Below are 27,525 nucleotides of genomic sequence, written 5' to 3'. Positions count from 1 at the left end.
ATCTCCAATTTCATCGCACTATGGTCTGATAACATACAGGGGATAACTTCAATTCCTTTGCACTTACTTAAACATGTTCTATGTGTGAGTATGTGATCTATTTTTGAGAATGACCCATGTGCAGCTGAGCAGAATGTGTATTCTGATTTTGTGGGGTGGAAGACTCTGTAAACATCTGTTAAGTTCATTTGTTCAAGAGTTCGATTGAGTTCTAGTATTTCACTACTTATTTTTAGTCTAGTTGATCTATCTATTTGTGACAGTGAGGTGTTGAGGTCCCCCACTCCAATTGTATTAGTGCATATATGACTTTTCTTGTCCATTAGGAATTGTTTTATATAGTTGGGTGCACTAATGTTTGGTGCATAGATATTTATGATTGTCATCTCTTCCTCTTGGATTCTTCCCTTTACAAGGATGTAGTGTCCTTCTTCATCTCTCTTAATAAGTGTTGGTTTGAAATCTACTTGATCTGCAAAGAGCATAGCTACTCCTGCTTTTTTTCAGGTTCCTGTTGCATGGAGTATTGTTTTCCACCCTTTAACTTTCAGTCTATGAGTTTCCTTTTGAATTAAGTGTGTTTCTTGTATGCAGCATATTGTTGGATTTTGCTTCTTGACCCATTCTGCCAGTCTATTTCTTTTGATTGGTGAATTGAGACCATTAACATTGATGGTTATAACTGAAATGTATTGACTTGTCATTGCCATGACTTTTTCTTTTTGTTGGGTTCTCTCCCTTTACATTTAATTTCTTGTCATGCCAGATGGGTTCATTCTGCTTTGCTTCCTGGGGTTGTGATCCTCAATGTCTGTTCCTAGGATATTGTGTAAAATTCTTTGGAGTGCTGGTTTGGTATTCACGAAGTTCCTAAGGTGCTCTTTGTCATGAAAGTATCTTATTCTCCAACCATTTTGAAAGATAGTTTTGCAGGGTACATCAATCTGGGTTGGAGGCTGTTTTGTTTTAGGGCTTGGAATATGTCACTCCAAGCTCTTCTTGCCTTGATGGTTTGTGTTGAGAAGTCTGCTGTGATTCTGATGGGCTTTCCTTTGTATGTGATTTGTTTCTTTTCTCTGACTGCTTGTAGAACTTTGTTCTTCTGTTGTGTTTCTGGAATCTTAACAATTATATGTCTATGTGTAGATGTTTTGATGAAAGCTATTTGGAGTCCTATATGCCTCACTTATCTGTATGTCAAGCTCTTTTCCCCTGCTTGGGAAGTTTTCTGCCATTATTTCTGTGAAGAGATTTTTTTATGTCATCTCCACTCTCTCCTGTTTCTTCATTGAGCCCAATCAGTCTTATGTTATTCTTCTTTGCATCATCTAGCAGCTGCTGGATTGATTTCTCATGTTCCCTTATAATTTTGAAGCAATTTTTCTTTTCCTGGTCACTAATTGCAATCTTATCATCTATATCTGAAATTCTGTCCTCACATTGGCTCATTCTGCTGTGTAGACTTTCAATGGAGTTTTTCATCTCCTGGAAATCTATTTGCATCTGTTTTATGGATTCCATTTGTTTCTTATGTTGGGATTCCATCATGTTCCTGAGCTCTTCTCTAGATTTATTAATCTTGTCTTGCACTAGGGGCACAATTTCTCCTGTTATCTGAGAAATTATTTCTGATTTCATTTTTTCCAGATCCCCTTTTGTTGCCAGTTCAGTGAGTCCAGGTGGTTGAGTATCAGAGTGTTCCATCTCATTTCCCTTTGGGGTTGCTGTAGGTGACCTGGAAGTCTGGTTTTGAGACTGATTTATGTGTTTTCTCATTTCGACTGGGGTGGGGTGGGTGTTAGTGCCTGCAGGGATTACCTCCTCTGAGCTGGGAGAGGTGGGACAGGGGCCTTGAGCAGTGGTAGGGATGGTGACCCAAAAGCCCTTTCCTGTGGGCTGGGAGCAGCAGGAGGGATGGTGTCTGGGAAGCCCTTTCCTCCGGACCAGGAGCAGTGGGATGGTGGCTCAGAAGCCCCTCCCTCTGGGCCAGGAGTGGTGGGAGGGATGGTGTCCTGGAAGCCCCTTCCTCTGGGCCAGGAGCAGTGGGACAAAGGCTCAGAAGCCCCTACCTCTGGGCCGGGAACAGTGGGACTCAGTACCTTGGTCTGGTGTTCTGGTGTCCTCTGAGTCTTTGTAGTGTGGAACCAGGTGGCTGCCTGTCTGCAGTGGGCTGATTTGGGGTCTTCTGCGCAACTCAGGACTTCGGTAGGGTGTGCACAGACCTGCCTGTCTGCAGCGGGCTGATTCAGCGTGTTCTGTGCAACTCAGGACCTCAGTAGGGCATGAGCAGTACTCTAGTTTTCTTTCTAATCCAAATTTTACAATCTCCCAGAAAATCAACTTTTGAGGCAGTGAGTGTATCATCACTAAGATAATTAGAACCAAGATTCATTCAAGCTCAGCTTATACCAATAAGTATGCTAAACCCTGTACACATATGTAATCCTCAAAACAATTTTAGAAGTAGGTACTTTTAGAGTCCTCATTTTTCAGATGAGAGAACCAATACAGAAATTTAAATAACTTGTGCTGGGTGATTCCAACTCACACTATCAGATTTATACTTCTACTACTATCCAGTGCAGTCTCCACTTTTATGTGCTACTTTATTTCTGAAGTCTAAAACTTTCTTTTCTCAGCAGCTTGCTCAGTTTATGTGCAAGCACTTTCCAGAAATGGAAGCAGTTAAGGTCCCTGAGGGCAACACCAATAACAGAGACTACTTTCAGATGGGCAGTACTAGAAGCTCATCCCTAGACTCATTTGTTTCAGTAGAACTGAATTACTTTGTTCCTGCAGTGACCTTGATTATACTATCAGGAAGATAGATAGTAGGGAGAAAACAGGAATATTTTACTTTCAGGATTAGTTAAAAGGTTCTAAATTGATAAGTTCCTGCTTTAATATAAACATGCATTATATTGCTTTTAATTCCTTTAAAATATATGAAACTCACCAGTTAAAAAATAAAATATTGCCTTCTGATATATTTATATAAACAAATGTAGACATACAACAACTAAATATAAAGGTAGAATGGAGAAAATAAACCCTTAATATCTTAAGATCTTTGTACTTTGTGTAAATTATTAAATCGTCAACTCTAGGTAAAGTGTGAAAATTAAAGAAGGTAAGTTATAATCTCAAGAGCAATTATTCTAAAGTAAGGCAAAGATATATACTTAATGTCAATAGGAGATTAAAATAGAATTTTTTAAATTCATACAATCCAAAAAGGACAAAAATGGGAAGAGATTCAGTAAAAACCTGATAAGGAACACCAACATTGTTCTGAATGGCAAAATATTGAATGTCTTCCATTTATATTTTAGGAAAAGATCAAGAAGCCCATATTGCTACTTTTTCATGTATTTGGTTTTTTGGTTTGAAGTGCTCTTTTTGTGGTGCTTAGATAAAACCAAAGGCCTGGCACATGATAGGCAATTTCTCTACAACTTAGTTACTTCCTCATTCCCACACCCTCATCATTTTGATTTAAAATTATAGTGAAGTTTCCACACACTGAAATAAGGTAATATAAGTAATGTTTTTTAAAAAGAAAATAAAACAGTATAAAGTAAAACTCTCCATTTGCACATAGCTGCTTATGAAGGAAATTCTAAGAAATCTATAAAATGTATACTATTGTTAGCTTGGTGAAGTACCAGGATAAAAGGATGATATATACCATAGCGATTTTATTTTTATATACTAGTAATTATTATAATAGAAAAACTTTTCAAAATATGTGAAAAATATAATATTTAGGAATAAATTTGTGTAACTCCATGCAAAACCTCTTTACTAAAAATTTTAAAGAGAAATTAAAGACCTAATTAGATGAAAAGAGATATATCATATCCATGGATTATAAAAATCAATCTAGATTGAAGTTCCAATTCTCAAAAAAGAATGTTATATAGATTCAAAAAATTGAATCAAAATGATACAAGATTTCTTTGTATAAGTTAGTTGGTTCTGTATAGATATGCAAACTAAAAATTTGTGCAAACAACTTAATTTTAATTTTTATTAGTACATGTTTGTGGTACATTATGAATACATTCATTGCAGCTAGCTGGTACATGTACATGACACATTTCATTTCTTTTCATTACCCATCCCTTCCTTTTCTCTCTCTTCATTCCCTCCACCTCAGTCTCCTTCCTATCTGCCACAGAACTCATTTCCTTTTCTCTATCTTTTATTTTGTGAGGGCAATTTTAGAAAACAAAGGAAATGGCTAGAAGCTTTGCAGTACAAAAAAAAGGAAAGAGATCAAGATATGGATAAAGGGGCAAGGGAAGAAAGAGAAAGGGGATGATAAAAGAAATTATGATGTATTTTGTTCATGTACCAACTCTGTAGCTCTGTAAATGCTAGTGTAAATGATCTCAGCTCCCCAGTCAAAAGACAGACACCAACCATATGTTGCATACATCTCATGTAGAGAGAGAGAGACAGAGACAGAGACAGAGAAAGAGAGATACAGAGCAAGACACTAAAAGTGAAACGATAAAAAATGATCCTCCATTTAGCCAGAGCCCAAAAGCAGGAATACCTATTGCAATCTCTGACAAAATTAACTTCAAAATGAAACTGGTCAGAAGAGAGGAGGAAGCTTACTACATATTAGTAAAAGGGACAGTTCAACAAGAAGACATGATAATTGTAAATATATATGCATCAAATGTTGGTGCACCTCAATTTTTTGTTTTGTTTTTGGGTTTTTTTTGAGACAGGGTCTCAGTATGTAGTTCAGGCTGGCATTGAATTTACAGTTCATTGCCTTCTGCCTCAGCCTCCTGAATGTCGGGACTACATATGTGCACCGCCACACCTGGCTCTTGATATACCTAAATTTATAAAACAAAAGCTACTTGACATAAAAGGACAGGTAGACACCAATCGTGGGAGGTGATTTGAATATCCTAGCTATCCAAATATGTAAACCAGACCAAAAACATCATCAAGTAAATGTCAGAGTTAAACCACACCTTAGAACAGATGGATTTTATAGATATCTAGAGAGTGTTTCATCCAAAAATAGCAAAATATACATTCCTTTCAGCTGCCCACAAAACTTTTTCAAAATAAGCCATATTTTAGGACACAATATTTTAGGACACAATAAAAGCAGTTCTCAGAGAAGAGTTCAAAGCAGTGAGCACCTACATTACAAAACAGTGAGATTCCAACTAAATAACCTAATGATGAATTTTAAAGTCCCGGAAAACTAAGGAGAATCCAAAGTAAAAACTAGTAGAACAAAGGTATTATAAAGATCATAGAGAAAATTAATGAAACTTAAACTTTAAAAAAACAATAAAGTATCAATGAATCAAAGGCTTTGTTCTTTGAAAGTGTGGAGTTCCTTGTGGCACTTAACAGGTTAATAAGTTGACTAAGGACACAGAGGACTACTAAACCCAAGGAGTTGGGACATCTTATTTTTTAATTCTTTTATTGGTATATTTTAGGTATACAATACATTTACATTTCTCATTGGGAACTTGTACCTTTACATGATGTATCTTGGTTCTTATTTTTTCCCCATTCCCTGCACTCCCTTCACCCCTCCACCTTTCCCTCCTCCTGGGCAATGGGATTGGCTCACCTCCTCTGCCCTAGTGGAATGGTGGTGGGGAGCCTCCTCCTATATAGAGTATCATGTCATCTACAAATAATGACAATTTGACTTCTTCATTTCCTATCTTTATTTCTTTTATTTCTTTCTCTTGTCTAATTGCCTTGGCTAATGTTTCCAAAACTATATTGAACAAGAGTGGTGATAGTGGACATCCTTGTCTTGTTCCTGATTTTAGTATGAAGGATTTCAGTTTTTGACCATTTAGTATGATACTGGCTGTTGGTTTTTCATAGATGGCTTTTATCAGTTTGAGGCAGAGATCATCTATTCCAATTTTTATAGTTTTTATCATAGACATGTGTTGGATTTTCTCAAATGCTTTTTCTGCAGCTATTGAGATGATCATATGGTTTTTTCCTTGGCTCTATTGATATAGTGTACTACACTGATTGATTTGTGTATGTTGAACCATTCCTGCATCCCTGGGATAAATCCCACTTGATTAGGGTGTGTGATCTTCTTGGTGATCCTCTGCATTCTATTGGCCAGTATCTTATGAAAGATTTTTGCATCTATGTTCATTAGTGAGATTGGTCTATAGTTCTCCTTTTAGGTTGGGTCTTTCTCTGCTTTGGGGATCAAGGTGATGCTTACTTCCAGGAATGAATTTGGGAATATTGCTTCCCTTTCAATTTCATTGAAGAGTTTAAACAGTACTGGCAGCAGTTCCTCTCTAAATGTCTTGTAGAATTCAGCAATTAAGCCATCAGGACTCAGGCTTTTCTTGGTTGATAAATTTTTGATTACTTTTTCAATTTAATTGGTTGATATTGGTTTTTTTAGAATATTTAGGTCCTCTTCATTCAACTTTGGTAATTCATATGTATCTAGGAATCTGTCCATTTCTTCTGTGTTGTCCATCTTATTGGTGTATAGCTTCTGGAAGTAGGTATTGATGATCCTCTGGATTTCTGCTGGGTCTATTGTAATTTCACCCTTTTCATTCTTAATTGCATGGATTTGGGCCTTTCCTTTCCTTTTTCGGATAAGGTTGGCTAAGGGTTTGTCAATTTTGTTGATTCTTTCAAAGAACCAACTCTTGGCTTCATTGATTTTTTGTATCATTCTCTTAGTCTCCATTGCATTGATTTCTCCTCTGATCTTTATAATTTCCTCCCTTGTATGTGCTCTGGGTTTGTCCTACTCTTCTTTTTCTAGAAGCTTGAGGTTCAGCATCAGGTTATTTAATTGGGCTCATTCTGTTTTCCTAATATGTGTATTCACTGCTATGAATTTCCCTCATAAGACTGCTTTCATTGTGTCCCATAGATTCCCATATGTTGTATTGTCATCCTTCAATTGAAGGAACTGTCTGATTTCTTCTTTAATTGCCTCTGTGACCCACTGATTATTCAGAAGTGTGTTGTTTGGTTTCCATGTGTTTATGAAATTTTTCCAATTTCTTTTGCTATAGATCTCCAATTTCATCACACTATGGTCTGATAATATACAGGGGATAACTTCAATTCCTTTGCACTTACTTAAACATGTTCTATGCATGAGTATGTGGTCTATTTTTGAAAACAGTCCATGTGCAGCTGAGAAGAATGTGTATTCTGATTTTGTGGGGTGGAAGACTCTGTAAATATCTGTTAAGTTCGTTTGTTCAAGAGTTCAATTGAGTTCCAATATTTCATAACTTATTTTTTGTCTAGTTGATCTATCTATTTGTGACAGTGTGGTATTGAGGTCCCCCACTACTATTGTATTAGTGCATATATGACTCTTCATGTCCATTAGTATTTGTTTTATATAGTTGGGTTCACTAGTGTTTGGTGCATACATATTTATGATTGTCATCTCTTCCTGTTGGATTGTTCCCTTTACAAGGATGTGGTGTCCTTCTTTGTCTCTCTTCATCAGTGTTGGTTTGAAATCTACTTGATCTACAAAAAGGATAGCTACTCCTGCTTTTTTGGGGGTTCCCATCACATGGAGTATTGTTTTCCACCCTTTAACTTTCAGTCTGTGAGTTTCATTTTGAATTGTGTTTCTTGTATGCAGCATATTGTTGGATTTTGCTACTTGACACATTCTTCCAGTCTATTTCTTTTGATTGCTGAATTGAGACTATTAACATTGATAGTTATAACTGATATGTATTGATACACTTATCATTGTTATGACTTTTTCTTTTTGTTGGATTCTCCCCCTTTAAATTTAATTTCTTATCACACCAAATGGGTTCATTCTGCTGTGCTTCCTGGGGTTGTGATCCTCAATGTCTGCTCCTAGGATATTGTCTAAAATTTTTTGGAGTGCTGGTTTGGTATTCTTGAAGTTCCTAAGGTGTTCTTTGTCATGAAAGTATCTTATTTCTCCATCCATTTTGAAAGATAGTTTTGCAAGGTACATCGATCTGGATTGGAAGCTGTTTTCCTTTTGGACTTGGAATACATCACTCCAAGCTCTTCTTGCCTTGAGGGTTTATGTTGAGAAGTCTGCTGTGATTCTGATGGGCTTTCCTTTTTGTGTGATTTGTTTCTTTTCTCTAACTCCTTGTAGAACTTTGTTCTTCTGTTGGGTTTCTGGAATCTTAACAATTATATGCCTATGTTTAGATGTTTTTTGATCAAGGCTATTTGGAGTCCTATATGCCTCACTTATCTGTATGTCAAGCTCTTTTCCCATGCTTGGGAAGTTTTCTGTCATCACTTCTGTGAACTGCTTTTTTATGTCATCTGCACTCTGTCCTGTTTCTTCATTGACTCCAATCAGTCTTATGTTATTCTTCTTTGCATTGTCAACCAGCTGCTGGATTGATTTCTCGTGGTCTCTTACAATTTTAAAGCAATTTTTCTTTTCCTGGTCACTAATTGCAATCTTATCTTCTATATCTGAAATTCTGTCCTCACATTGGCTCATTCTGCTATGTAGACTTTCAGTGGAGTTTTTGATCTCCTGGAAATCTGTTTGCATCTGTTTTATGGATTCCATTTGTTTCCTATGTTGGGATTCCATCATGTTCCTCAGCTTCTCTCTAGATTTATTAATCATGTCTTGCACTGCAAGCACAATCTCTTCTGTTATCTGAGAAATTATTTCTCATTTCATTCTTTCCAGATCCTCTTTTGTTGCCAGTTCCAGGAGTCCAGGTGGTTGAGTATCAGAGTATTCCATCTCATTTCCCTTTGGGTTTGCTATAGGTGATCTGGAAGTTTGCTTTTGAGATTTGTTTATGTGTCTTCTCATTTCAATGGAGGGGGGATGCTATTGGTGCCTGCATGGCTCACCTCCTCTGGGCTGGAAGTGGTGGAACAGTGGCCCAGAAGTGCCTTCCTCTGGGCTCAAGACTTTATAATTCTTTATCAATATACATAGTCAGCCTAACTTGGAGAACAGTTCATTCATTTCCTTCCCATTTCTCTGGCATAAAATCCTCTTATTTCTCCCTAATGTTTCCTCATGTATATTCACAGCTGAGTGCTGTCTCTAACTGAGTTGGGACATCTTGAAGACAGGATGTTCCACCAGCTCAAGAAAGAACTAAAGCAAATAATCTCTAAGTTCTTTCATGAAGAGTTCAATATCTTTGATGAACATAGATGTAAATTCCTTAATAAGACACTTGAAAATAAAATTCAATGAATCATTAAAAAGATCATTTACCATAATGAAGTAGGCCTTATCCTGAGGATGCAAGCAAATTACAAAATATATAAATCTAATATACTACATAAATACAATTAAATATAAAATCATATAATCATCTCAATAGATTTTTTTAAAGTTTTAGCCAAATTCAGCATCCCTTTATGAGAAAAATAACCCTGATGAGAGTAGGAATAGAAAGACTTTGCCACAAACTAAAAACGTTCTACACAACAAGCCCACAGTCAACTGTCTTAGTCATTTTCTCATCACTGGGACACCATACCCAACACCCACAGTTAAAGAAGAAGAGGTTCATTTTGGTTCACGTTTTTAGTCCTTAGCTGGCTGGCTCCAGTGCATGAGAGCATGGTAGAAAGGGATAATGGAGGAAAAGCTGCCCATATTGTGGCAGCCAGGAAGCAGACAAAGAAGGAAGAAACCAGGGAGGGAGATAGGCTTTTCATGCCCAATGACCCACCTCTTCTGACCAAGCCCCATCTTCCAACAAAGCAAATCAGCTTTAGTGTCCCCATAATCCACTTACTTTCCACAAGCCCCTGTTTGAGGGCACAAGGCTTTGGAGAGATACCCCAGATCCAAGCCACAACACCAACAGTGTACTGATAGAGGAATTACTGAACACATTCTCTCTAAACTCAGGAATGAGACAAGGGTGACTCTGGTTCAATATAGTACCCAAAACTTTAGTCAGAGTAATCAGGCAAGAGAAAGGAAAAAAGAGATATGAATAAAAAAGAAGTCACATTATTTTTATTTGTAGATAATATGATATTTTACATAGAAGACCAAAAAATCACATCAGAAAACTCTTAGAGCTAATAAACAAACTCCACAAATTGGTAGGATAAAGGAATCAACAAAAAAATCAGTAGCATTCCTATAAATCAATAATGAGATCAACAAGAAAACAAGGCCATGCATGTTGGTACATGCCTGTAATCCCAGCACTCAGGAGCCTGAGGCAGGAGGACTACTGTGAGCTTGAAGCCAGCCTGGGTTACATAGTGAGACCTGTCTTAAGAAAAACTCATTCACAATTGATGAAGGACCTCTGTGATTAAAACTACAGTACTTTGAGTAATTAAATGGAAGAAGATACAAAATGGAAAGGTTTCCTGTATTTCTGGATAGGCAGAATCAATATCATTGAAATGGCCATATTACCAAAAATAGTGTAGATTTAATGTAATTGCCATTAAAATACCAAGAACAAGGAGGTAAAGGGAGAGCATGGGAATGGGGAGAAAATAAGAACCAAGGTACATCATGTACAGGTACAAGATCCCAATGATGAATGCAACTGTATTGTATACCTAAAATGTACCAATAAAGTTAATGAAAAAAAAATACCAACAACTTCAGAGAACTAGAAAAGAATCCTAAAATGTGCGTGAAACTAAAAGAGACCCAGAGTAGCCAAAACAATCCTGAGGGAAAGAAAGAGTGAAGTAGGAGGCATCACAGCACCAGATTTCAAATAATACTGTAAAGCTACAATAAAAAAAACAGCATTTTGGTGGTACACAAATAGACATATACTCCAATGGAATAGAATAGACAACAACAACAACAAAAAACTCCATGCACCTTCAGCCATCTGATCTTTGACAAAATTATATACTGGCGAAAATATAATCTCTTTCAAAAATGGTTTTTGGAAACTGGTTATCCACAGACAAGAGAAAATAAACCCATATTTCTAACCTTCAACTAAAATCAAATCAAAATGGATCAAATACCTAAATATAAAAATAGAAATATTGAAACTGCTGGAAGTTAATATAGATGAAGCATTTGAATCCCAAGAAACAGTACTAAGAATCAACAAATGGAATTACATCAAAAAGCTTCTTCACAGCAAAGGAAAAAATCAACAGAGTGAAAAGATAATCTATAGAATGGGAAAAATTCTTACCAGTTACTCTTTTGATAGAGAACTAATATCCAAAATATATAAAGAACTCAAAAATGTAAACCTACCAAAAACAAGCAATCCAATCAAAAAATAAGCAAATGGACTAAATAGGTACTTCTCCCAAAAAAAAGTACAAATAGCCATTAAATGCATGAAAAATACATCTTTAGCCTTTAGATACATGCAAATAAAAACAATTCTGAGATTCCATCTTACTTCATTCATAATGACTATCATCAAGTGTACAGGAAACAACAAATGCTGGTAAGGATGTGGAGAAAAAAGGACACTTCTGCATTGTTGGTGGAAATGTAAATTAGTACAACGACTGTAAAAATCAGTATGAAACTTCCTCAAAAAAGTAAAATATTTAAATTCCATTTGGGCACTTATAGCTTTCCTTGGTATATTACTGAAAGAATTAAAGATATCATACAATTGTGATACATGCATACCTGTGTTTATAACAGCACAACTCACAATATCTAAGCTCTGGACACATGTTAGAATCTCATTAACAGATGAAATGATAATGTAAATTAGCTGTATATACACAGTGGAATTTTATTGAGCCATAAAAAAGAATGAATTCATATCATTTTCAGGAAAATGGATAGATCTGGAGACATAATGTTAAATAAAACAAATCAGACATAGAAAGTTAAATATCACATAATTTCCCTGACATGAGAAACCCAGAATATTAATGAATTGAAGAATAAAACAAAGAAGAGATGGTAAGAAACAGAGAGGCAGATATTTTGGAAATGGGCAAGGGGATCAGGGGAAGGATAAGGAGGAAGGTTATGGAGGTGTGGGGATGGGGATAAAAAATAATCAAGATATGACATATATGTATCAATTGCCAAAATCAAATATAACTATTCAAACATAAAACAATAAAAAAGAAAGTAATAGAAAAATAGGAAATGAACAAAAATGTTTTTAAAATAAAATACAATACTAAAAATCAGGAAAAGGATCTAGGCACTATATTTTAAATCAAAAACTTTAAAATAATAAAAGGCAACTAATAAAAATAAAAAATATTGTCACTTGATAAAAATTCATGAAATAATTTAAGTAGAAGATTAGACACAATTTAAAGGAGAAACTGTAATGTGTAAATAAATGTGAAGGTGTTGAGAGAAACAGATATCAAAAATAATTAAATAAATAAATAATCTAAGATAGAAAATCAAAGCATAGGGCCCATTTTCCCATTCAGTATGAGCTCCAAAAGAAAAAAATTAGAAAGAAGATGAAAGCAATTTTTTAAATTAGATGATTAAGAACTCATGAAAATGATTAAAAAATATAAATCCTAATTTATAGCAAGCATAAGTAGTAAAAAGTAATTTAAAAGAAACCTTATAGTAAAACTGAAAAGTAACAAACACAAAAAACTCTTTTGAGTTAGCCATTAATGATAATTACATCACAATTACATTAGCAGTAGACTCACTATCAAGAGCAATGTAAACCAGAAAACACTGAAGTAACACAAAGACTTGAGAGAAAATAATGACCTAGCGAAAAATCAACAAGATAAACTGAAACAGAATCTGTGCTATCCAGGGACATTTTCCAAACTCTAATTCAATATCTAGAAGGAGTTTGAAGACAATAAATACAATGTAAAAGTTGCAATAATTACCAAATTAATTGAGAATTCATTGATCTCTACTATTTACTTCTATTTATTTGCATACTTGCTATAAACATATTCCTTCTATTTCATTTTTCTTCTGCTGCTTACTGTTTAGAAATTCTTTCAGTGGTGTTCTGTATTGATAGTAATATAAAACATACAAATAACTTTTAAAACTAAACAATAAGAAATGAACAATTTCATTAAAAAAACAGGCACCTCACTGAAAGACACCTCACTGAAGATAATATACAGAAGGTAAATAAGCATATGAATACATTCAACATCATATGTCAACAAGAAATTTCAAATTAAAACAATAATGAAATACACCTATTAGAACTAAGGCAGAAGATTAGGGCATGACCAGCTGGCTGGGCAAATGGTCATGACCTGTCAATCAGAAATCCAGGACACATAAACCCAAACCCTTCCACTGCTTTCTCCAATACTTCTGGCACAAAATCGAGCAGGTTTTTAGTAGGGCAACCCAGATCTGATGTCAGGATAGAGAATAAAATAGTCACCATTAAATTCGTGGTCACTGTGCTCTCTTTGACAGCACTCCACTCTTACTCTGCTGAGCATACGTCTTTTCCTACCTTTAATTGTCCCACACTCTTAGCAAAGCATACTTCTTTTCCTACCTTCATTAAATTAAAACTTGGCTACCTTTTGTTCCTGTCCTGTCTTTGTTCAGGATAAGAAACTGAAAAGGATCTCTAGAAGAAGCCCACAGAATCCATGAACCCCAGTAACAATTTTTGGCAAGCCAACCAGAAGGTAAGGCCCTTTGGGCAAAAATATCTCTCTCTCTCTCTCTCTCTCTCTCTCTCTCTCTCTCTCTCTCTCTCTCTCTCTCTCTCTCTCTCTCTCGTCTGAGGGTTCAGGCCAAGAAGGAATTCACTGCTTCACTTTTTTGTTTTCCTTCTTCAAATATTTTACATTTTTTCTGATGTTGATTGTTGAGGAAAGGCACAGAGTTGGGGGTTGGGAAAAATTAATTGAAGCTGGGGAGGTCTGGAAGTTTTCTTGCTTCTCTGGAACAGTTTCTGAGCATATCCCACCATATGGGAAGGAGGAAGGAAAGTACATGTCCTCTGTATTTTCCCAACCAGCTTCACTCACTAGGAGTGAGTGAAAGTCAGTTGGGGGCTGCCAAGCTGTCTTTCCCTGACCTGCTTGGAGAACAGAAGACCATTTTAGGCTCTGATTGGCCCAAGAGGGCTTTTGCAAACTGTTCAGGTTCCATATGTGTGTCCTAGAGTTTAATACGCCTTTTTTCCCCCACTTTTTTGTTTTCCCCCATACTTTGTTCAGCTTTCTTACTCTTTTGGGAGATACAGCTATTGATAACTTGGTCTCCTGCTTGAGTAGCTGCCTATTCCAGCCAGCCCCTTTTTGTCTTCAGAGCCTCATCTGTGCCTTTCCCCTAGATGGCCTTTAATCTTTGGATATCTTTAGTGAGTCACTTTCTCAGGGTCCAATTACATAGGACCTCAGAGAGCCAATTCAGCTTACCTTTCAGCCATGTTTGGCAGCCATTTTGGTTCATCACCTGGGCCAGCCACATGGTTCTGCCATATTTGTCATCCGTTTTGGTTCATCATGTGGACCAGCCACATGATTTTGCCATGTTTGGTAGCCATTTTCGTTTGTCATGTCAGTCAGTCATGTGGTTCAGCCATGTTTGTCTGCCATTTTCTTTTGCAACTGTCCTCATAGACACTAGGGAATCTCACCCTTATAGATAAAAGGTAAAGCCTCCCTTTCAGGGAACATATGGGCCTCCTCTCTTGTCTTTTAAATTTAGACTCCCTGCCTATTTATTCTAACAAAAATTCAGGTAATTTAAAAATCATATGCCTGGGGGCTGGGGGTTTAGCTCAGTGGTTTCGGTGCCTGCGTCACAAGCGCAAGGTCCCAAGTTCAATCCCCGGTACCAAAAAAACAATAAAATCATATGCCTGAGGGCCTGAGCAGAACAAAGGGAAGAACCAATGAACATCCGACTCAACTGGCTGTGAGTAGCCAAATATAGAGTTGGAGTCAATAGATAGTAAACTCTATCCTTGTACTTAGCATTTTCTAAGAATTTTTTCCTCTTAAATGCTGAAAATGGTTTCTGTCTCTACTACCTTAAATAAAGTAATTACCAAAGTTTTTATTATCTAAAGAAATGTGAGGGATATTATCTCTTTGAGTTGTTAGTTAGAGCCCTGGTAGCTCATCCTGGTCTTTAAGAAGTTATACTGGGTCACAGGTTATGGAGAGGTCTAAGAAAAGGTACCTGTGCTGCTTTGCCAGATAAGTCTGTTACTACAATTGTGTCTCACAGAGGATGCTTCAGGGACACAAGAGGTCTGCATTCTTCTGCTGAAGAGATCCTCTGAAGGACCCCAGATCTAGTGTTCTCTCTCTCTCTCTCTCTCTCTCTCTCTCTCTCTCTCTGTCTCTCTCCTGGCCTTCTGCCTCATGCAGGTAGCTATTTAGAGTTCTGGGGACTCCACTGTGGGAACTTTTGCCAGAGGTATCTATGAGATCAATATGCAGAAGTAAGGAACTTTTGGAGCTGCACACCCAAAACCTCCTAGAATGTATGGTTAGAAATTAAAAGATAGCCTACAGGGCCACAAGTCCAAGTATGATCAAATATGTTGCCTTAAGGAATGAATGCTCTGGCATTTGTCCTCCCCATATCATTTAGATTGGCCCCAAGGTCAGATTATTCAACAGACCATCCTGACCTTCCCTGTTCTTCCCCTGTCCCCTACATGAGTTCCTGCCCAGATGCCTTTCACTTTTCTGTTATCCTTATTTCCTGAAGCCACAGAGGCTTCAGTTTAGGCCTGTCCTTATCAGACTCTCTCACACTGAGGGTCTCAGTTAATGGCAGCTCCTCTGGGCCCTGTTGGAGTATGAATTGGACATTGACTCTGAGTAATCTTTCATCCTTTGTGCCATGCCATGGTTGTGAACTGTGACACCCTACCCTTGTCATTAAAAACTTATCTTCTATTGCAATACTGTTTGATCCTAGTATGAACTAGGAGATGGTGAGAGATGGGTACAGAATGGCAATCTACAGTACTATTCTTCAGTTTGATCTTTTTTAAAAAAGGAAAAGAAAGTAGTGTGAAATCTCTTATGTTCAGGCTTTTACGTTTTTTATCTCTGGAAAGGCCCAAGAACCATAGAACTTAAAGAGGTCTCCAAGGAAGAAGAAATTGATGTTGTTGATGATCCTGTCCTGAGATGTCCACCTGTCTCTCAGAGAGATGTGGGTCTCTCCCACCTGTTTAATGAAAACAACTGCACTAGGTGGTCTTCTTGACCTCCTCCTTATAATCCTCAGACCAGTAAATCAGTCTCGTCCTCTTGAAGTGATACAGGAACTCCATCAGAGACTAGCTCACCAGAGAGACCCAGTATTTCCGAGCACCCTGCTCATGCTGCTCAGACAGCGTTAAGCCCCTCAGAACATCACACTCAGAATGGAGTTTCTTACTTTTCTGACTCACGGCTCATATTGCACCTAAGAGAAGTGCCAAGAGTAGAGGGGATTACTTGAGTCCTTTTCCAGTGAGAGATACCCAGCAATGCAAAGAACAGTTAGGCCAGTTTTCAGAAGATCCTGGTAGAATTGCAGATGGGCCTCTAGACCCCTATGGCCCAAATTCTGGCATGGCCTTTTTTGTGTTCAACAGTCAACATCTAGATAAGGATGAAAGAAGAATGGCCCAGAAAAGAAAACAGACAAAATTGTGGCTGTCTCAAGTGGCAATGCTTTACACCCAAATCATACATGGGAAATCTCAGGGTTAATCAAGGAAACAGTTCCAGCCTTAAATTCAAGGAAACTGAACACTGGGCATGTGACTGTACAAACTCATCACCTGGGCCCTACACTGTGTCAGGTGGCTGATGTGCCTGAGGATTGATTTTCCCCACTTTCAGAGAGAGGCTAGGCCAGCCAAAACCCTTATTTCCCACTCTGATAAAGAGAACTGATGAGACCTGGGCAATCTGCAATGCCTCTGTCCATGGACATCTACATCTCTTGTGAGGGAACCTGGATGACCCTGGATGTCATGGGTAAGAAAATTCAATTACTGTGTTTTAGCTTCCATCTCTGGAAAGCCCTCCTGTAGATCAATAGTCATAATTGGGTTGAGGGGACCCCTAGTTGGAACTTCTTTACACTTTCCCTGACATGTCAATTTGAAGATCAGATGGTCAACCATGAATTTTTAATTGTTCCATGGGACCCTACTCCCTAACCAAAAAGAGATTTACTAACAAAATTTGGGACAATTCTCCAATTCTGGTAAAGACCAAAACATATTTTACCTACTGGGGATACTCCAGGCCTTTCTGACCTAATTAGCCAAGTGGTGAATATTGCAGCATAGTATAAAGAATATCTGAGAGGGAAATAGTAGCTACAGCTATGCTAACAAAAGAAACTAACTTTGGGGGAAAAACTAGAAGTCCTGACTCCTCATCGGTTCAAAGATATTCTTGACACAAGAGGTTTCTTGTGGTTGACATGGAAATGACTTACTAAGTACCAGGCCATGCTTGTAGACACCTCTGATCTTACCATAAAGATTTGCACCACTCAATCCTGCCTGACCAATGCCTACAGGCTTAGAGATTAGGCACTCTTGTGAACAAGTGATTGCTGAGACCTATGTAAGCAGGAAGGACATCAGTGACCTGATCCTCCAAGACTCTGAGTAGGTATGGTTCACCAGTGGAAGTAGTTTTGTTCAAAAAGGACATCAAAGGGCAGTGTGCAAGGAGAGCAAGCTGATGCACCCAGGGAATGGCCTCACTGACTATTGTGCTCTGGAACATCCTGATCACTGGTACACTAGGAGCTGGAAAACCCACGCTAGGCCAAGAACTCGCATTTAGACCAGGACTGAAGTACATTGATGTGGGTGATGTAGCTCTAGAAGTCTGATCAGCTGATACCATGGAGTCTGGCAAAATGGCTGCTCCCAAGAGCATGACAAAAGATGCACAGATGATGATGGCCCAAATCCTGTAGGATATGAGGATTACAGAATATGAGCCAAGAGGTATAAATCAGATGCTGGAGTTTGTCTTCCAATATGTAACCACAATTCTAGGTGATGCTAAGATTTTTTCAGGTCATGCCAAGAAAGCCACTGTCAATGCAGATGATGTGCAACTGCTATTCCAGTGTCAAGATGACCAGTCTTTTACCTCTCCTCCCCCAAGATATTTTTTATTACATATTCAAGACAAAGAAACCAAACCTCTTTGCCACTGATCAAGCCATATACAGGTCCTAGATTGCCACCTGATTGATACTGCATAACAGCTCCAAACTATAGGCTCACATCTTTATGAAAAAAAGGCATCTACTTCTAAGGGACGTATAATGGTTCCAGGGTTGAGTGTTGGTTCAGTTACTAGCAGACCAAGTACCCCCACACTAGGCACACCAACCCCACAGGCCATGTCTGTTTCAGCCAAAGTAGGACCTCCAATGTCTCTCACTGGGCAGAGGCTCATGGTGCAGAGGCCTTCCTCCAGGCCCCTTCTGTAAAAGCCTCCATTCCTGCAACTTCAGCAGTCCAGAGTGCTCTAATTAATCCATCATTAACTGGGTCCAAGAATATTCTTATTACCACTAATATGGTATCATCACAAAATACTTCCAGTAAGTCATCAAATGTATTGAAAAGAAAGCATGAAGATGATGATGATGATAATGATGATGATGACTAGGATAATTTATAATCTGCCTCGATGCATGTACCATGTATGCTTGGTCTTGAATCCTTTGTACTGAGATTAAGCATGCTGGATGTTTTCAAGTTCTGCTTTAGAAAACATAAATAGTATTTAATGAGTAAATTTAGACACTATTCTCTTTAATTGAAATGTTGGGTTTTCTTTAATAGGAAACTAATGGTTTTTCATCAGCCTTTATGTGTAAAAAATAAAGTTCTCATTCACCAGTTTTTAAAAAAAAAGGACATCAAAGATAGGTTATGCAGTTGTCAGATCACAACAGATCATTGAGGTCAAACTCCTTCTGCCAGGGAGCAGAGGTCATAGCCCTCACTCAGGCATTAATATTAGGAAAAGGCCAAAACTAAATATTTACACAGACTTCAAATACGCCTTCTTGGTGCAACATGTTCTTGTAACAATCTCAAAAGAAAGAGGCTAGCTAACTAATAAGGAATTATCTACAGAGCACAAGCAAGAAATTTTATAACTACTAGAGTCAGTCTTTTTCCTGAGTAAGCTGCTGTCATTCACTTCAAGGGACACCAAAAAGACATGTCTAAAGTCTCCTTGGACCTGAGAAATTTCATGAACACCAAACTAGCACTACAATAAATTCTAAATAATATACTAGAAAAAGACAATGAAGGTCACAATTCCATGAGGCCCAACAGAGGGAAACCACCAGGCAAGGTAAGACACTAAAGGGAAAGGGGGAAAAAAATAAATAAAAGAGCCAACAGAAGTAAAACATCATGACAAGGATGACTCAATATCAATTATAACCATCAATGTTAAGGGCCTCAATTCACCAATCAAAAGAAATAGACTGGCAGAATGGATTAAGAAGCAAAATCCAACAATATGTTGTATACAAGAAACACACCTAACTCAAAAAGAAACTCATAGACTGAAAGTAAAAGGATGGAAAACAGTTCTCCACTTCACAGGAACCCAGAAAAACATCAGGGGTAGCAATCTTATTTGCAGACAAAGTAGATTTCAAACCAAAACTAATTAAGAGAGACAAAGATGATCACTACATCTTTGTGAAGAGAACAATCCAAGAGGAAGACATGACAATCCTAAATATATATGCACCAAATACGAATGCCCCCAACTATACAAAACAAATATTAATGGACATGAAAAACCAAATAAACACTAAGACAATTGTAGTGGGGGACCTCAATACCCCACTATCACAAATAGACAGATCATCTAGACAAAAAACAATGAAATTCTAGAACTGAACCAAGCTATTGAACAAATGGATTTAGATAGTTACAGAGTGTTCTGCCCCACAAAATAGGAATACACATTCTTTTCAGCAGCACATGGGTCATTCTCCAGAACAGACCACATTCTAGCTCATAGGACATGTCTAAGTAAATGTAAAAGAATTGAAGTTACCCCCTGTATTTTATCAGACCATAGTGCAATAAAATTGGAGATCAATAACATAAGAAACCACAAAACCCCCACAAACACATGGAAACTGAATAACACCCTCTTGAACAACCAATGGGTCACAGAAGAAATTAAACGATTTCTACAAGTAAATGAAAATGCCACTACAACATACAGGAATCTATGGGACACAATGAAAGCAGTTCTACATGGGAAATTCATAGCAGTGAATGCCCATATAAGGAAAACAGAGAAAACTCAGATAAATAACCTAATGCAGAACCTCAAGTGCTAGAAAAAGAAGAGTATAACAAATCCAAAGCTCATACTAGAAAGGAAATTATAAAGATCAGAGCAGAAATCAATGCAATGGAGACTAAGAGAGCAATACAAAAAATCAATAAATCAAAGAGATTTTTTTGAAAGAAAAAATAAAATCGATAAACCCTTAGCCAATCTTATCAAAAAAAGGGAATAAAAGGAGCAAATACATGCAATTAAGAATGAAAAAGGTGAAGTCACACAGATCCAATGAAAATCCAGAGGATCATCAATACCTACTTCGAGAACCTGTATTCCAATAAAATGGAAAACACAGAAGTGTAGGGAACAGGGAAAGGGGATGTTACTAGAACCTCTGCAGTAAATCCTAGTCTCCTGCGAGCCATGGCAGCACAAGGCGAATTACAGGAAAGATAGAAAAATGAAACTGAGAAGAAGCTGAGCTTTGGGTCTGATCAGTGCTGCTCTGGGCAGCAAAGACGAAAACCCCCAGCTTACCGCACCTTTTATTCAGTACTCAGAGTACATTGGGAGAAACAAACGTAACAAATGACTTGCAGAGAGTTCAGTACATCCGCGTAAACAAGATGTAACAATCCAAGAACAATGAGGAACTGAGTAGATGTTTGTTCCTCCCAGGATGTTTTCAGCTCACAGGATGTTTCTTGTCCTGGAGAATCACAGCATCACTGGATCATTGAGGTCTCAGTTGTGACCAGAGACCAAACTGGAGTTATGTCTTGGAATTCCATAGCTGGGCTGTAGGCAGGAGAACTAAGTTAACCAAATGATTTTTCCCTAAAATTATGTAGCATTGCTCCCGACATATCTCCCTTTCTTTTTGTTTTATGTGAAGGTGTTTTTAGGAAAAGCAAGCACAACCAACAATGGCTTGTCCCTATATATTTTGAGGACCTATAGTGTGTTTGACTGGCTTAGCTGTCTATAATAAATATAATTTCTCTAATTGAGGCTGTAAAAGGATTAAAAAATCTAACAATTTTTTTAAACATTGGGCTAAAAAACAAAACTTTTGTTGAACAAACTATAGTCTTTAGTTATACTTTTCTACTGGGTGTTTAAGACCAAGTTATGGTGAGACCTATATTAAATAAAATCAACCTCTTGCTACCTAACAAGGTCAATTAAGTCTCCACAGGCACTGTCTTGGAACCATGCATAGAGCCTCTTAGCTCCTCTGTCAGTGTCAGCCATCAGGATATGTCAGGGCCTTGCTTGACCATGTTGCCTTCTGCAAAATCATGGGAGATTTTTTCCTCCAGGTGACATTCCTTTGGCACACTTGTTATTGTATCTTTACTGTTATGGTGTTCAGCAACCTCCTTGCTCAGCAGGTTGGGTGACTCACCAAAAATGCAGGGTCTTGGAGATGGTTCCCTCATGACCTGGATCTTTTTGCTATTGTTGTTGACCTTGGGAGGGCCAGGGCCAAAATATTGGCTGCCTTCTTAGTCTAGATACCTCTTCAGTTTTGGTCTCTAAATTTTGGTTGTTGAACACCCAGAAGAGAAGATCAATAACATTAGCATTGTAAGAGGAGTAGTGAACTGAACTATTATAATTTTACCTGGATATTAAGCATTTTGGAATAAAAATACAGTTAAACTGTTATTACTGCTAATTATGATTGTTCTTGTGGTTGGATCCCTAAGTAGCTATCTTCTTATAGGATGTCATCTAAGGAAAATAAATCAGCCTACAAGTGTGCTTATTCACATAGGTGCTGGAGCATAAGAGAAAGGCAAATATCTTAATCAAAAGGTTCTTACCATAAACAATGTTAGAAGACCCATACAATTAAAGGGCATAAATACATTTTGTACACCAGAAAAGGAACAGTAATAAATATCACAATTACATAAAACCTTATGTTCTTCAATGTAGTTTGGTACCAAAAGCATCTTTCTAATAACACTCTCTTGTTTATGCCACAGAAATTAAGCTTTTGAAGATGACCAATGTAGACGTTTCACAATAACATTGTCAGAACTTAACCAATATAAACATTTTATGATAACATATTTAGAACTTAAACTTCAATGATAACCAGTGTAATCAATTTATAATAACATAGATAATATTTATTGCGGTGTGTCTCCTAAGATTATGAAAATTACTAGGGGGTCCCTTTAGTGAATTAAGACCAGAATAATTATTTTCTAGGCGGCCACTTCTTTATTCACCAAAGGGAGTACCCACGGTCTCTATGTACTTTGACAAACAAATCTCGATGGCACTTTGATCAGTTAGCAACCTGGGGGAAGAAGGGCATGCTTTTAATTTAATAACATTTATCTGTAAGCCAATCCAATAATAGGTAAATATCTTTTAAGGAAAAAAAAATTTTTTCAAAAGGTGAAAAGGAAAAGAGAGAAAAAAAATTGAGCTCAACTGTACAAACAGACAAAAAGACAACAGACAAACATATAAGACAATTTATAAAATTAGAGTGCATGCAAATATATTTGGCCAAATTGAATTATAATATCCCTTTTATGATTTCTAGGTTTATAATTGTATATAAGACTGGTCAAAAAAAAAGCCCAGGTCCTGATGGCTTCACTGCTGAATTCTACAAGACATTTGGGGGGGGGGGTACCGGGGATTGAACTCCAGTCCTTGTGCTTGCACAGCAGGTGGCGAAACCACTGAGCTAAATCCCTGGCCCGAGACATTTAAAGAATAACTAATGCCATTCCTCTTTAAACTCAAGGAAATTGAAAGGGAAGCAAGGCTTCCAAACTCATTCCTGGAAGCAAGTGTGTCTTTGATTCCAAAACCAGGGAAAGACTCAACCCAAAAAGAAAACTACAGGCCAATCTGCCTAATGAACATAGATGCAAAAATCCTCAACAAGATACTGGCAAACAGAATACAGAGGGTCATCAAGAAGATCATAAACCCTGACCAAGTCGGATTTATCCCAGGGATGCAAGGATGGTTCAGCATTCATAAATCAATAAATGTAATACACTGTATTAACAGAGTCAAGTACAAAAACCACATGATCATCTCAATAGAAGCAGAAAAGGCATTCAACAAAATAGAACACCCATTCATGATAAAAAAAAAAAAACCCTACAAAAAATTGGCATAGAAGGTCTTTAAATCAACCTGATTAAGGCTATCTATGAAAAACCAACAGCCAACATCATACTAAATGGTCAAAAACTGAAAACTTTCACACTAAAGTCAGGAACAAGATAAGGATGCCCACTATCACTGCTCCTGTTCAATATAGTTCTGGAAACATTAGCCACAGCAATTAGAAAAGAGAAAGAAATAAAAGGAATAAAGGTAGGAAAGGAAGAAGTTAAACTCTCATTATTTGCTGATGATATGATACTTTACATAGAAGACCCAAAAAACTCTACCAAAAGACTTCTGGACTTAATTGACAGATTGAGTAGAGTAGCTGGATACAAGGTCAACACTCAAAAAACAATAGCCTTATACACAAATAGCAGACTCATTGAGAGAGAAATTAGGGAAACAATTCCTTTTACAATAGCATCCAAAAAAATGAAATATCTAGGAATCAATCTAACAAAGGAAGCAAAAGACCTCTATGCTGAAAACTACAGCACCCTGGAAAAGGAGATTGAGGAGGATATAAGAAAATGGAAAGACATTCCTTGTTCCTGGGTAGGAAGAATCAATATAGTGAAAATGACCATACTTCCAAAACTGCTATATAGATTTAATGCAATGCCAAATGAAATTCCAACAATATACTTCACAAAGCTAGATAAAACAATCCAAAAATTCATTTGGAACCAGAAGAGACCTAGAATAGCAAAAGCAATTCTAGGCAACAGAGACATGGCTGGGGGGGTATCACAATCCCCAACTTGAAGCTATGCTACAAAGCTACTGTGATTAAAACAGCATGGTACTGGCAAAGAAACAGACCCGAAAATCAGTGGAATAGATTAGAAGATGCAGAAACAACTTCAGACATACTCAGCCACCTCATCTTTGACAAAGGAGCCAACCACCCTCATTGGAGGAAAGAAAGCCTATTTAATAAATGGTGTTGGAAAAACTGTATTTCAACCTGTCAGAGATTAAAACTAAACTCATATCTATCACCATGCACTAAACTAAGATCTAAGTGGATTAAAGATCTAAATATTAAGCCAAAAACACTAAACTTGCTGGAAGACAAGTTAGGTAGAACTCTTGAAGATACTGGCATAGGAAAAGACTTTATGAACAAAACCTCAGTAGCATGGGAACTAGCATAAAGAATGAACAACTGGGATCTCATCTTATTAAAAAGCTTCTGCACTGCAAGAGAAACCACCAACAGAGCTAATGACAACTTACAATGTGGGAAAAATATTTTAGCAGCTGTAACTCAGACAAAGGGCTACTATCTAGAATATATAAAGAACTGAAAAAAATCAGATCCCCCCCAAATTCAAAGACCCAATTCAAAAATGGGCATCTGAAATGAACAGACATTTCTCAGACAAAGAAGTAAAAGCAACAAATAAACATTTTAAAAAATGCTCGACATCACTTGTCATTCAAGAGATGCAGATGAAAACAACACTGAGATTCTACCTCACTCTAGAAAGAGTGGCTGCTATCAAGAAAGAAACCAATAACAAATGCTGGCGGGGGTGTGGAGAGAAAGGAACCCTTCTCGATTGTTGGCGGGAGTGCAGACTGGTGCAACCACTGTGGAAATCAGTGTGGAGATACCTCAAAGAACTAGGGCTGGAAGTCCCATTTGACCCAGCTATTTCCCTGCTGGGTATTTTCCCAAAAGAATTAAAAGAATCATACCACAGAGATATATGTGTACCCATGTTTATTGTGGCACAGTTTGTAACAGCTAAAGCTTGGAAACAGCCCAAGTGCCCATCAACTGGAAACTGGATAAAGAAGATGTGTTGTTTTTTATAAAATGGAATACTACTCAGCCATAAAGAACTAGAAATTAGAGTCATTTATAGCTAAATGGATCCATATTGAGGCCATACTCTTAAGTGAAATAAATAAGACACACGTGTAAATACTGAATAGTTTCTCTAGTGTGAGAAACTGAGAGTGTAATAAGGACTAAAAGGATTAATAACTAATCATTGATACTTTGAAATAGGAAAAGGTCCAGAGGGGTAGGTGTGGTGGGAGGAGATGGGGAAAGGAAAGAATGGAAAGGAAAAATTATGAAAAAAGAAAAAAAACAGAAATGAAGTATGTAAATAGGGAAGGGTGGAGGGTAAAGGGAGCACAGGGAATGGGGAAAAAGTAAGAACCAAGATACATCATGTACAGGTACAAGCACCCAATGATAAATGTAAAAGTATTGTATACCTAAAATGTACCAATAAAAGAATTTTTTTAAAAAAAGAAATCAGCAGAAGAAAAATAATGCAATGGCACAAATAAGTACCCAAAAAACCTAGAAAACTGCAAAGACTAGTAGCCCCTATTTTTTGGAATCTGAAGATGTTTCATAATTTCTGAAAACCCCATACTTAACACACAGAGTAGCTAACCATTTCTCAAACAACATCATTCAGGGTCCTTGCATTCTGCCTATGATCCAGTATGAAAACCTAAACAGTGCATTCGTTCAGAATTATACATTGAAAGTATGTAGTTGAGTAAGTATATACTAAAAACTACGAAAGATCAATGAAAGGAGTTAGTATAGTTAGTATAAAAGGATATACAAAAAAAAAAGAAAGGAGTTAGCAGTCAAGTCGACCTGCAACTCAAACTTTCCTGAGGCTGTAAACCAAGCTCTTTCTCAAGCTTGTATTGAATCTGAACAAACTAAATCTTTGAACAAAGATTTTACATTTTTACACTTGTAATCTCCAACTTGAATATCAATAAATTCTCAAAACACCCCAAAGCTAGCATTTTATCTGAGTGCCAAGTTTGGGTAGTGCTGAAAGACTGTATGAATTTCTGTCTTGTGTGTAAAGAAATGAAGACTCCTGGTAATTCGGATTATGGCTGTATATTCACCTGAAACTGATGGTGGAAGGACATCAAATCAGACAAAATTGTTCCTAGCTAACTGCTTGATTCCACCTGCCCTGTTTCCTCACTATGGTTTGAGAATACAGATCACCTTCAAAGAATAATTTTTTCTCAAATGGTAAATGAAAATGAGTCAGATTCATTACCAAAGGCCAAAATTTTACTTCCAGAAATAGTTCATTCATCTTTCAGTGACAAATCGGAGACATAGTAGTTACACAATTATTTTTTATTTTTATTCTCCTTTCTGGATAAATCTCTGAAGACAGTGAAGATTCAAATGTGAATTCAAAAACATCACGGAGCATAATTATTTTCAGTAGTGGATATTGAGCAGTTCAACTCACACAAAACATACCAACTAAAAACATACCAACTAAACTTTCAAGACTCTGTCAATTCTCATGTGGTCCTTTTATTCTTTTGTTTATGTCTAGATGTTCATGTATAACCTTTGTTTAGTAAATACTAGAGAGCATGACATAACAAAATTTCTTAGAGATAAACATTTCCTCTAAGTTTCACATGTCTGATTAATAAATAGTAACATAAATATAAAATGCTAACCTTAACTTTAATCATTCAATACATGTGTTATGGCTTGGGTCTAGATGTCCTCCTAAGGCCTCATGCAGTCATAGATTGGGATTTTTCAGAGGTGGCTGGATCTAGAGTGTGTGATGCTAGGATTAAGGATGTGTGATTACTAAATTAGCCCACTGATCAGTTTGGCATAGCTCTGAGTGTGGCTAATGGGAAGGCCCACACTGTGTATGAGTCCTACCCCAACTAAGGCTGTATAACCTGGATATAAGGGACAGAAAGAGAGCTGGTGTTGCTTGTTTTCTCAATACTTCACTACTTTGTTGCCTCCCTGCCTTCTACCTGCCATGAACTGTTTCTCCTCTGTGATGCCCCTCTGCCACGACAGTCTGCCTTGGAGCCAGCCAACTATGAGACCTTTACAAGCTATGAGCTAAATAAACCTTTCATCCTTTAACTTTGGCTGTTGGGCATTTTGTCTCAGCAACAAGAAAAGTAACTAACACAATGTGTTTGTTGGTAAGTATCTTGTCTGCAACTGTGCCGTTAAGAACCTTGGGGAATATGAAGTGTAGCTTCCATTAAAGTTGGATTTTAGATACCAAAATCTGTAATATGTACATTAATTATCAGAGCAAAAGTAAGAAAATAAATGCCTTAAAAATT

At 37.2% G+C, this 27,525-nt stretch overlaps 1 protein-coding gene and 1 pseudogene across 2 annotated transcripts in view; one reads left to right on the top strand and one right to left on the bottom strand.

Moving 5' to 3' along the window:
* LOC101719498 (olfactory receptor 5P1) overlaps positions 1-27,525 on the bottom strand; it is a 104,043-nt gene that overhangs the window by 42,620 nt on the left and 33,898 nt on the right. The gene's annotated exons all lie outside the window — the stretch shown is intronic.
* Positions 17,813-18,606, top strand: LOC101719146 (transcription initiation factor TFIID subunit 9-like; annotated as a pseudogene).

This window comes from Heterocephalus glaber, unplaced genomic scaffold (genome assembly GCF_053883595.1).
Source record: "Heterocephalus glaber isolate CG9 unplaced genomic scaffold, H.glaber_assembly_v1.0 deba00001428, whole genome shotgun sequence".
Classification (NCBI taxonomy): Eukaryota; Metazoa; Chordata; class Mammalia; order Rodentia; family Bathyergidae; genus Heterocephalus; species Heterocephalus glaber.
The sequence above is the reverse complement of the archived record's forward strand: the minus strand, read 5'-3'. Positions and strand labels throughout refer to the sequence as shown.